Raw genomic sequence first — 11,706 nt, 5'->3', positions numbered from 1 at the left:
CAATCAATCAATCAACCAACCAACCAGTCAGTCAGTCAGTCAGTCATTCAGTCAGTCAGTCAGTCAGTCAGTTTCAGTTTATTTACACTTGGATACAGTATTTACATTGTATATAGGAACATAGGAATAAAATAACAAATAAAAGGAGAAAAGAAAGAAGTTAATGGCTTTGGTAGAAGTGTACGGTGGTCAGAGGAGCTTGGCTTTCGAGCTAACCACCGTTATATTATAAATGAAAATACTAGTAATAGTGTGCTTGGTACCATGGCAACTATGGACGATCATATGGAACTGCCACTTTTATATTAAAATATACATAGTTAAATTACCCTTGAGAGTTAAGCAGAATTCTTTTATATTGTTTTTTGAACTGGAAGTAGCTAAGTGTTTTTATGTCAGTAGTAGTCTCTTCCCAGATTTTGGTTATAGCAAACTTAAATGTGTGTTTGCCATAATTTGATCTTACACATGGTACATGAAAATTAAGATTTAAGGCATACCTGGTATTGTGCGAGTGAACATCAGACACCTTTATCAGGTACTTTTGAAATACTTCAGGGATATTTGCTTCATTTTGTGAGATTTTGTGTGCTAGCAGGGAGACTTTAAGTCTAAAAATGTTGTCTATGTTGAGTATGTCTAGTAGTTTGGAGTGAGGTGCACTGCTTTCTCTATTATGGCTAAAAAATATGCAGCATATACATTTATTTTGTTTTGTTTAAACTTTGGTTAATCTCCTTGGGTAGGTGTTTCCCCAACTCATAATACCGTAAAGGAGGTAGGGGTAGATAAGTAAGTAATATATCTGAGAGTATTTATAGGTAAGAAATGGCGTAATTTGAAAAGGATTCCCACATTTTTAGATATTTTGCTGTTTATATGTTGAATGTGGGGAGCCCAATTTAGATTTTTGTCTATGTAGATGCCTAAGTATTTGATGTACCTCTTTTCTTCAATACTGTGTATATTAAACTTAAGCTTATTTGCTTTTTAGGGGGAGGAGATTGTCATATAGTGGGTTTTCTTGAAGTTTACAGACAGTTTATTAGCTGAGCAGTAGCTGAGATGTTTGAATTCCTCATTAATATTTTTTTCAAGGTTCTGTAGAGAATTGGAAGAGTAGAATAGAGTGGTGTCATCAGCAAATGTTCTAATATTTGCTTTTTCTTAGTTATTGGGGATGTCATTTACATATATCAAAACCAAGAGTGGGCCAGGAGGGAGGGGTCAACTTTGGCTTTTCGCAATAGGATTGCTTGGCCGGATGATGCGGGCCATCGTGACGTCACTTGCTGTAAAACCCGGGAAGTTTGAATGGTTGATAGACTACAACGTCGCCAAAATTTTTCTTGGATTTACATCAGTCACATAATTCTATGCTAGGCCATCAAAGAATCAAAGCTACGTAGAAACCTATTAACATAATACATGAAAACAGCGTCATCGCTCATGAAGTTAATATTTCAAGTATAATAACACGCAAAAGTTTGACACTGGTTGATAGCAAATGCGACGAAACAATGACGGCCTGCGCCTCTTTAAAAAAAGATAACTTGAAAATCCAAAAAAATTTCACAAGGAGGGAAAAGTGAGATCTTGGTGTGGTTTAGAGCTTTCGATTGGCCATTAAAAACAATTATCGTACAACTTAGTAAAAATGATCAGTGAGTTTAAACCCATTTCCCCGGTAATGTCTTGTTGAGCGCTCGCGAAAAGAAAGGCTAAAAACAAATTTTTTAAAGCTACCGGAAAAAGCTACGTTGCAAAGAAGCCTTCACTACAAAGTAATTTGCCAGTTTGTAATTGTTAATGAACAACGGGGTTTGCTTTCTTCCTTAATTATCTCACAAAAACAGGTGAAAATATGACAAGTCTTTTCCTTGCAAGAACGAGCGGCTGACACCAGCTTCAAGGCAAAATGATCCAAACATTCTGTATCTAAACATCAAAATTCTAGGGGCAATGTATGAAGTGTGATTTCCGCCAAAATTAATACTTGGTATTTTGCTATTGAGACATGCAGTTCTGTTATTCAGTTCTGGTATTCTGCTATTGAGACATGCAGTTCTGTTATTCAGTTCTGGTATTTTGTTATTCAGACATGCAGTTCTGTTATTCAATTCTGTATTCTGCTACATGCAGTTCTGTTATTCAGTTATGTTATTCTGCTATTGAGACATGCAGTTCTGTTATTCAGTTCTGGTATTTTGTTATTCAGACATGCAGTTCTGTTATTCAGTTCTGATATTCTACTATTCCAACAGCGAAACCTGCAGTTTTGTGATTGCGTAATGCCATTTTTCATGATGTGCGTTTTATTTTGGTATTTTGACATGGTAACATGCAGTTCGGCATGACACTCAGTAACGAGTTTTCGACACAATAATTTATTTCCTGCCAAAATGTTTATATTTTAATTTATGCCGACTGAGTCCTAGACGGCCGACGAACAAGAAATGATTATCATAACTCGTCTTCAGTCCGTGTTATCATTAGGAAATTGACTTGAGAAACACTTACCTTTGATCGAATCGACAGCCTACAGTATCGTGTTCATTGGCTGCATCACACAACGGTAAGATACCTTGATACTGGAATTGTTGACGCGAGAATAGTTTGCTGCCTAAGCTAGAGAATTTCTGTATGGATCGAGAAGTGGAGGCCTTTCCACATCGTGCCAAGCACAACAAATATTTACTGCTGCAAGAGGAAGACCGGTGTTTGATATACCCAAAGAACAGCTTACAGAGAAAAGGTTCACTGCTGAAGAAATGGCTCAACTGGGAGAATTAAAACAAAAGACAGCTATCAATCGCCATTATGCTCTGGCATTAGCGAAATCTATGGAATCAAGCAATTTTAAATTGTTTTGGAAGTCAGCGGTGAGAAACGTGAAAAGTACTGCTGGAATTCGTTTTCTTCCAAAGCATGAAATAAATAAGATCTATCATATTTGAGCATAAACTTTTGATGTGCTTAATATGTGATCTCAGCAAATTTTAAGAGAAAGTGTTCAATAGTACATTTTGGTTTCTCATCAACTCCAACCCCATCTGTTGGCATGTAGTATGAGCTGCATGCAAATGAAGAAATGTTTTTTATCTGCTGTGCAAACTGAAGATGACAGAAGAATTGTCGAAACATGTTTCAAAAATCAAAGCTGTATATATAAATGTCATTTTTCTTAAACTTTTAATTAAAACAACAAAAGTTCTGAACGGTAGGAAAAATTCTATTCCAGCTGTATAATCCTTAATTAGTTCACGCAGACTGATCTCCATATCATGAGTCTGTCTAAATAATTTTAAGTTTCAGGCATCACAGAGAGATTAAAACAGACAAAAATTAAAACTAATAAATAAAATAAAATCAAATTTCAAAGGCCGTGATGATTGCAAAAGAATTAAAGAAAATATTAAAATCTTTATTCCGCTTCCAGAGTTGTTTTCAGCTCAGTTCAAAAAGTGAATGCAGTAAATGCATAACATTCAAATTAATAATTATGTGAAGTACGTCTGATCAGTTACATGTAAACAAAGCGACCGTGACATACTGCATATTGATGTTTTATAAATAATCTGTGAAAAGAAGTGGGAAATTGTTGACTTTTGCATACATTTGCAGCCCCCCCACTTCCCCTCCCCGGTCTACATAAGGGCAAGCATCAATTTAAAAAAAAAATCCTTATATTGTTTTATATTTTCAGGCTCTTTAAATATAATAACTATTATTGTTTCTGAATGATTTCTTTAAAATGTGTGGTAATTAATTACCCCCAGTTTTCTTTTATGATTTCAAATGCAATTATCCCTGCTAAGATCTGCTTTTCCCACATAGTCATTTACTGTGTAAAATACCCCAGTCTGTATTAGGAGGTACAGTCCCTCAGTGTGTTCAGATTATATGCATAAATGTTAGCTAGCTGGTGCTTTGAGTGCTCTTTGGAGTTGGGTGCGGAGAAGAGGGGAGACCTGCATCAATTGTCCATGACATTGACAAAATGTGTACATGTAAAGATGATATAAAAGGTATTAATTAACATCTGGTTATGTTGATGTAGCTCAATATGAAAATGTTTTTTCCATTTTAGCATTTAAAACAAACTAAAACCAAACTTTTTCAAGACTCCATGGTAAAATGGCAACATGACAAGATAGATTGAGATAATTGTCATCTTGGGATAATTACTCAACATCCATCTTTACGGTTCATGAGAATTTGGGTGATGAAGATGGGTATATTTTTAATCAAACTGACGTGGGAAATGTAAAGAAGTTATACCGGTAATCAGTTAATTGGAATGACTGTTTTTGAGTGTTTCATGCCTTGCAAAAGAAGTGACCAAATTTTATAAATGGTTGCAGATGAGAGTTAATCATTAGTACTTCACTTAAAATGTTTGAATTTTCCCCAACATTGGGTCAGCCATGTAAGGATAACGCCTTTCTTCCTTTTAGCCACTTAAGGTCAGGTGTTTAAGTTTGGTTGTCCTTTCTTTCACCAATAAATTTTCTAGTCCGTTGATCATAGCATGATGAAAGCTGGTATGTTTAAAGATACATGGCTTACTCCCTCCTATGTACCAAACAGTGAAAATGGTTGTAATTTACAGAATACATCATCATACAAACACAGCCTTCAAAGGAACAGCACAATAAATGCCTTGTTGGATGACTTAAAATATACATGTAGACCGTTGATTTCCAAGTTGACACTTATCCTAACCTATCTTATCATCATCATCATCATCATCATCATCATCATCATCATCATCATCATCATCATCATCATCATCATCATCACAATAAATGCCTTGTTGGATGACTTAAAATATACATGTAGACTGTTGATTTCCAAGTTGACGCTTATCCTAACTTATCTTATCATCATTTTGCCATTTTGTGTTTTAAACATGCCCTGCTGAAGGAATATTATTTTGATATGTCCCAATGTCAACTGCCACTCAAACATGTAGAATCAACTGTGCCCTCTAACTTGAACCTAGCAGAATACATAATACCAGTAAACCCAGCTCATTTGCCGCTTTGGTCTTGACATAGTTCAAGTGTTTCAAGCATTACAAGCTTTCAAACAAAAGTCAAAAGCATTCTCAGTCAGTAGACTCAAATGGTATTTGCAGCAAAAAATTTTCTTTGCAAAATTTTCTTGCAGTGTTTTCTTACATAATTTCTGTTTAGGAAGATATGGGTTGTTGATATTGGCCTACCTTCCCTGATATTATACGATGAACAATAAACTTTCAAATTAAGTTAAAATCAAAACCATAACTTTCATATTTTTTTCTGTTGCGGATTTTAGCAGAACGAGCATACAGCAACTGTTATACCCATGCTATTTGCACATATTTTGATCACAGTCTGTGAAATACATTTGCGAAAGCTTTTGTCACAAGAGGTTCTGGGAAATTAAAATTGTTTATGATTTGCATTTTTGCTTGTCTTCTTTTAGGTCTGTCATGGTATGGTCAGAGGCCAAGGACCTCCTCATGCTGTCAGCAGTCGCAGCTGAGGGGGTCTTTAACCATAAACAAGGGTCACGAGAGCGAGGCAGTGCCTGGCAAAGGGCTGCCTCAACACCCTGTGCTCAAGAAGGGAATTTTAATGTCACTACACGATATGTTAGAGATAGGTTCAATGTGCTGGCCAAAAAACTAAGAGTAAAGCTATCGAGAGAAGAAAAGGAAAGTGGTGGGGGTGATTTAGATCAAAGTGATGTGGAAGAGTTATTAGAGGAATTGCTCAAGCTAAGCAACGAGTGTGATAAAAGGACTGATGAGACAGAGGCCAAGAAGGAGTGTGCTGAAAGTGAGAAGAAGAGAGCAATAGAGATGAGAGAAAGGGCCATGGAACGCTTTGGTGAGACAAGAAAAAGGAAGGAGGATGAGAAAGATGAACCAAAAAAAGTAAAACAGAGGAGACGATCTGGAGGGGAGGCCATTGATTGGTTAAAAGAAAAAGGAGCAGCAATGAAGGAGGTAAAGGAAAAGGAAATGCAAGAAAGAAAAGAGGAACGACAATTACAACAACAACAGTTACTACAAGTAACCAGCCAATTTCAACAAGCCCAGATTACATACCAACAAGAAATGTAAACAATGCAGAGTCAAATGTTGCATCAAATGCAACAACAGCAACAGCAATTTAACATGATGCAACAGCAGCTTATGATGCTGATGCAGCAGCAGTCCCAGGCACTCAACACCCTTCTTAAAAAAGAATGACTCATTATGTGAAGCAATTTTGATGGGTGAAATGAATTTCCTTTTTTTCATCATTGAATAAGGTCCTTTTTGCGTTTAAATTTTTACACTGAGAAGTTACTTAATATATTATTTATTAAATTTACACTCAGAGTTCTTAACATTCCCATTTGTGAATAGTTGCTAGAATTTTTCCTGTAAAAATCACTATATGTCAACAATCATTTTAAGACCTGTGTAAACAATGCTTCATTAAAAATTTCGCAAAAGCACCTTGAATAAGGAACATGGTTAATTTGGATGTCCTATTCCACACTCCCATCTGGGGAGCTATGGATATTGAAATCTCAGTCTGAGGTAAATTTTAAAATCATGATTTTCAATAACCTTTCAGACTTTGAATTTCTGAAAAAATCAACCACTGTAGTATGTCAGCAAGTTGATAACATTATACAACAAAACCAGAGAGCAATAATTCACTGCATAATTATGTCCAATGTACTAAAGGTCCAAATAAACAACAAAATATTTCCTTGAAAACAAAAGGTCATAGTTGTTAAATCTTATAATTAGTTGGACCAAATGGAAACTACTCTATTTTGAACAATATTTACATAGCTTTCAATTGAAAGGTTTTAAGCAGAAGTAGTCAACATGACATTTCTTGAGAATGATGATTATTCTAGAAAGTGACGCAAGCATACTCGGAAAAAAGAAATCCGCATGCTCCTATCAGGAGTCGAACCTAAGACCTTCCGATTACTAGTTCGGATGCTCTACCACTGAGCTACAGGAGACTCGTGGGAGCTAAGGCCATTAAACTAGGTTCATGGGACAAACATCCTGCATACTGCTAGGATTTGAATGTCGAACGTGTGGTATATGAAAGAAATGTGATGGTATATTTTGGTGGTGTATTTTGTCTTACAAAATCAACTCTGTTCAATTCGATGAAAAATCAAAAGTTCAGTAACCACAAAAGGAGACCACACAAGCAGTTCAAACACCACACATCAGTTCAGTGACAGTAGACCTCAATTGTAAGAATAACTATAGGTGATTTTTTTTTTTTTTCAATGGGACAAGTAAGAGGAGAGGGGAGGGGAGAGGGTTTTATGGGGGCGTAGTCCATACAATTCAATGAAAAAAAAATTCAATTACCACACAATCAGTTCAAAAACCCCACATCAGTTTAGTGGCCAATGGGCCACTAATCTGCAGGAAACGGGGCTATGTACAAGAAAGAGCTACATTATTGGGCAGCCGTTTCCAAATATGAATCTTACAAAGACAAACAATGGATAAGTGGCCAATAGCTACATGTATCTAGTAAATGCCTGTAAGCCTGTAGTAATATATAGAAACTAATAGGCCTTATCACGGTTTTCGACGCCATTTTGACGGGTAGGCAAACAGGCTTGAAATAACAGTGTTTGTATGGAAATCCGATGTCAAATAATTTTCATAAAACATCGCTTCTGAAAAATTCATGAATTGGAAACTTTTGGCACTAGGAAAAGAATTTTAAGAACAAAATTGGAGGGATGTAGCTGTGACAGAAAGTGTCCAGTCGTGTTTTGAACTTTCCATACATTTGTCTGTATAGCGAACCAGCCGTGAACTGCTACTAGAAATAGTTCACGGGAAAAAATACAGGGAAATGTATGGAAAGTTCAAAACACGACTGGACGCTTTCTGTCACTGCCACATCCCTCCAATTTTGTTCTTAAAATCCTTTTCCTAGTGCCAAAAGTTTCCAATTCATGAATTTTTCAGAAGCGATGTTTTATGAAAATTATTTGACATCGGATTTCCATACAAACACTGTTATTTCAAGCCTGTTTGCCTACCCGTCAAAATGGTGTCGAAAACCGTGATAAGGCCTATTATTAATTCTACTCGTATTTTCTGCCTACTCTAAATATGGACCTCACCCCCATAAAACCCTCTCCATTCCCCTCTCCTCCTACCTGTCCCATTGAAATAAAAAACATTTCACCTGTAGTTACATTAATAGAGGACTTCTGTCACACAACTGATGTGGGGTTTTTGAACTGATTGTGTGGTTATTGAATTTTTGTTTTTCCATTAAATTAAATAGAGCTTATTTGGACTAATTTTAAGGCAAACAAGTAATTCACGCCTCTCTTGCTTTTAAAAACCCTTCAATCACCTTCCCTTCAAATAGCAAATGTAACATAACTTAACATTACTACTACAATACTACATTACAATGTTTACTAAAAATATTCTTGTAAAGAGGGAGGTTGTAAGTCAAACTTTTCAGATACTAAGTTACCGTAAAGGCAAGTATGGGCAAACAACATACATCTTTCCGACTGCACTTAAACTGATCTTAATTTGCCTCTTGAAATCAATAAACTTAAAATGATTGGTAATGTTGCCAAACAACCACTCCACAGAAACTCTCACTTCACTCATAGCCTGATTGTATTGCATCTGTTCAGGACTGATGTTGGGATTCCTGTATGGACCCTGAAGGTGAACACCAAGAGGATAGGCCGGGTCTCCATATAGGCAAAGAGGCTCACCATTGTAAAATGCAATTTGTCGGAGATCATTCAGCAAACCAGACTGATTTAGCATCGTACTGTCATGTCGTTCACCCTCAAATGGGCTACTCAAATTAGCAATCAAACCATTTGGAATAACAACACTCTGAAATTTTATCGCATGCAGTCGTTTATCCCCGTTATACACAACCCGTTGGTTATGCTGTGGTCGTGCAATGGGGTGCACAGTTCCATCAATGAACCTAAAACAATTTGAGAGGTGCCCCATGCTGGTGCATGGCCACAGCATAGCTGTGTAGCTATCTTCTTGCAGAAAGGGTTGGTTCCAGGATTGGAGGCGATGATGGTGAGCGGCATAAATATGGTCAAGGACTTCATTACAAATCAAACATAGCTCAGTAGGATTTCTGCCAAAACGAGGCAGTAAGTCAGTGTAGCGACAGGGATAGGCCAGTCTCTTTAGTAAAATATACAGTCCCTCCTTTCCGTTACAAATGGTACGCTGTTGGCAGGTAATTTTTGGCGGGATTTCCAAGCACTCGAACAACTCAAAACGTAACTCCGTTTTGCACTCTGTATCGCTCCATGCATTTTCATCAAACCTTTCAAATTTCCAATAGGGATATACGGGTCTTGAAGAAAACGTGTTATGCAGATAAACAAAATCTTCGTCATCAATAATTTCTTCCGCATTTGCTACAATTACAGCCTCCTGGACTTCACGGAGTCCGCCGCAAGCCATTGTATGAAGATGAAAATGATCCTGGCCATTTACACGCGTGCACGCACGTGCGTACGGCGCACTTTTTCTAAAAGTAGATTCTTTGGTACAACACATGGGGACAAGCCCACAAGTCAAAATGGCATCTTGTTACGGTCTCCATCCCTGATTATGGCTCCTGGTCTAATATCATACATGAAACGTACCAATGACAATTTAACAGTGGAGATGTCAAACTGCCGTAATGTTTTGAAAACTGTGTGTGATGCACAGGTCTATTTTCGAATTTCGCAATTGATTCATAGACGTAATAGACAGTAGTATGAACGGTTGTGTATAGTGAAGGACGACAAGATCAATCATCTGTGTGCCAACCAATCAATACCAAACACCATTGAACCTGTTACAGTTGTTAATGGCGCAGCACGAGTCCAAACCAACACAGATAAGTTAGTTGTTAGTATTCCGGGAGATCTTCATTTAGATGAAGATGAAAGATCTTTGTCAGCAAGGGTGTTAATTTAATTCCTGCAACATCTGTAGCGGACGAATTCCAAGTGAAGGAAGACTATGAGAGATTTACCTGACGTCTACGCGTGAAAGCCCACTTCCACCAAACATCTAAACACACAAACGGTGAGGCACCAGATCAATGATACCATCGCTAGCAATTCGTCTAACACCGATGCCAGTAATGCTAACCATCAGCAGGACACGATTACATCAGGCTTTTTAGAAACCTTAATACCCAGACAAAGCAAATGGACCCCACCACCCGGACAGTTTACAGCCGTTGATCATTACATTGATAGATGTCGTAGGGAAGAAAATCAAATTGATTTCGAGTGCAGATTGACACGGCACAAGTTAACCTATGATGAACAATGAGCATTACATAAATTGAGGAACAGAACGGATGCAGTGATCAGTCAGGCTGATAAAGGAGGTGCCTTTGTTGTGCGGAGAACAGTTCTATACATAGCTGAAGCCAACAGGCAACTGGCAGACAAACGGTTCTACAAGAAGATTCCTAGTGATGCCACACAAAGCTCTCAACAAGAGGTCAAGACATTCATTACCACTGTTATAAAGAACAACCAACTTCCGCCATCCGCTACTAATCTTATTGTAGAACACCCACGTACTTCCAAATTTTACTTGTTACCCAAGACCCACAAGCCTGACAATTCTGGTAGATCTATTGTTTCCACTTGTTCATGTCCCACTGAACTTCTGGCCGTCTATCTTGACCAGTTAACGGCGCCTTTTGTGCGGAGCCTCGACAGCTATGTGAAAGACACCACCCAAATGTTGAATATCCTCGATTCCTTCCATTTCAGAGACAGTGACGGCAGCGCTTAATTTTTACAATGGACATTAAGTCGCTGTATACAGTTATACCAAATGATGGAGGTCTCCGCGCACTGCAATGCTATTTCGACAAGAGAGAGCTCTATACTTGAACCACCTACAGACACTCCCTTATGAATGGCAGAACTAGTATTGACATTCAACACTTTTGAATTTAATTGTGAGTTTTATAAGCGAACTGGTGGAGTGGCCATGGGAAGTCGACTAGGGCCGAACTATGCATGTCTTTTAGATGGCTACGTTGAGGAACGCATGCTTTCGACTTATACCGGTATAAAGCCAGACTTATACAAGCGTTACATGGGGGCACAGCTTCATGTAGTGAAGAGGACCTCCGTCAATTCCTTGAGTTTGCTTCCTCTTTTCACCCTAGCCTTAAATATACATGGTCTGTTTCCTCGGACAAACTTCCTTTCCTGGAAATTTTACATGAAGCCTCGAGCTGATCGCATAGCCACTTCTATACACTACAAAGACACAGATAGCCACTCTTACCTCAACTACAGTTCATCCCATCCTAACAGTTGCAAGTCATCCATACCATATAGCCTGTTTCTCAAACTGCGTAAGATTTGCAGTGATGACGCTGATTTTGAGATCGAGGCAGCAAGAATGGAGACCTCTTTTGCAACACGCAAGTATCCAGATGACGCCATTAGAAGGGGAAGAACACATTCAAGCATCGACTAAATCAAGGGTTGAAATTTTGAACAGTGTCGTCGCAAACAACACCGCTATTGACAGAGTTCCATTTGTCACCACTTTTCATCCAAGAAACCTGGTTGCCGTTAAAATCATTTCAAGGAACTTCCAGATCCTTCATGAAGACAACACGACCGCCAATATCTTCAATAAACCAC

At 37.9% G+C, this 11,706-nt stretch overlaps 1 protein-coding gene across 1 annotated transcript in view; it reads right to left on the bottom strand.

The window, feature by feature from the left end:
• LOC146457744 (phosphoglycerate kinase-like) overlaps window positions 1-11,706 on the bottom strand; it is a 38,063-nt gene that overhangs the window by 10,455 nt on the left and 15,902 nt on the right. The gene's annotated exons all lie outside the window — the stretch shown is intronic.

The sequence above is a fragment of the Pavona decussata genome, unplaced genomic scaffold (genome assembly GCF_977016875.1).
Source record: "Pavona decussata unplaced genomic scaffold, jaPavDecu1.1 SCAFFOLD_237, whole genome shotgun sequence".
NCBI classification, from domain to species: domain Eukaryota; kingdom Metazoa; phylum Cnidaria; class Anthozoa; order Scleractinia; family Agariciidae; genus Pavona; species Pavona decussata.
This window is presented reverse-complemented; position numbering and strand designations above follow the sequence as displayed.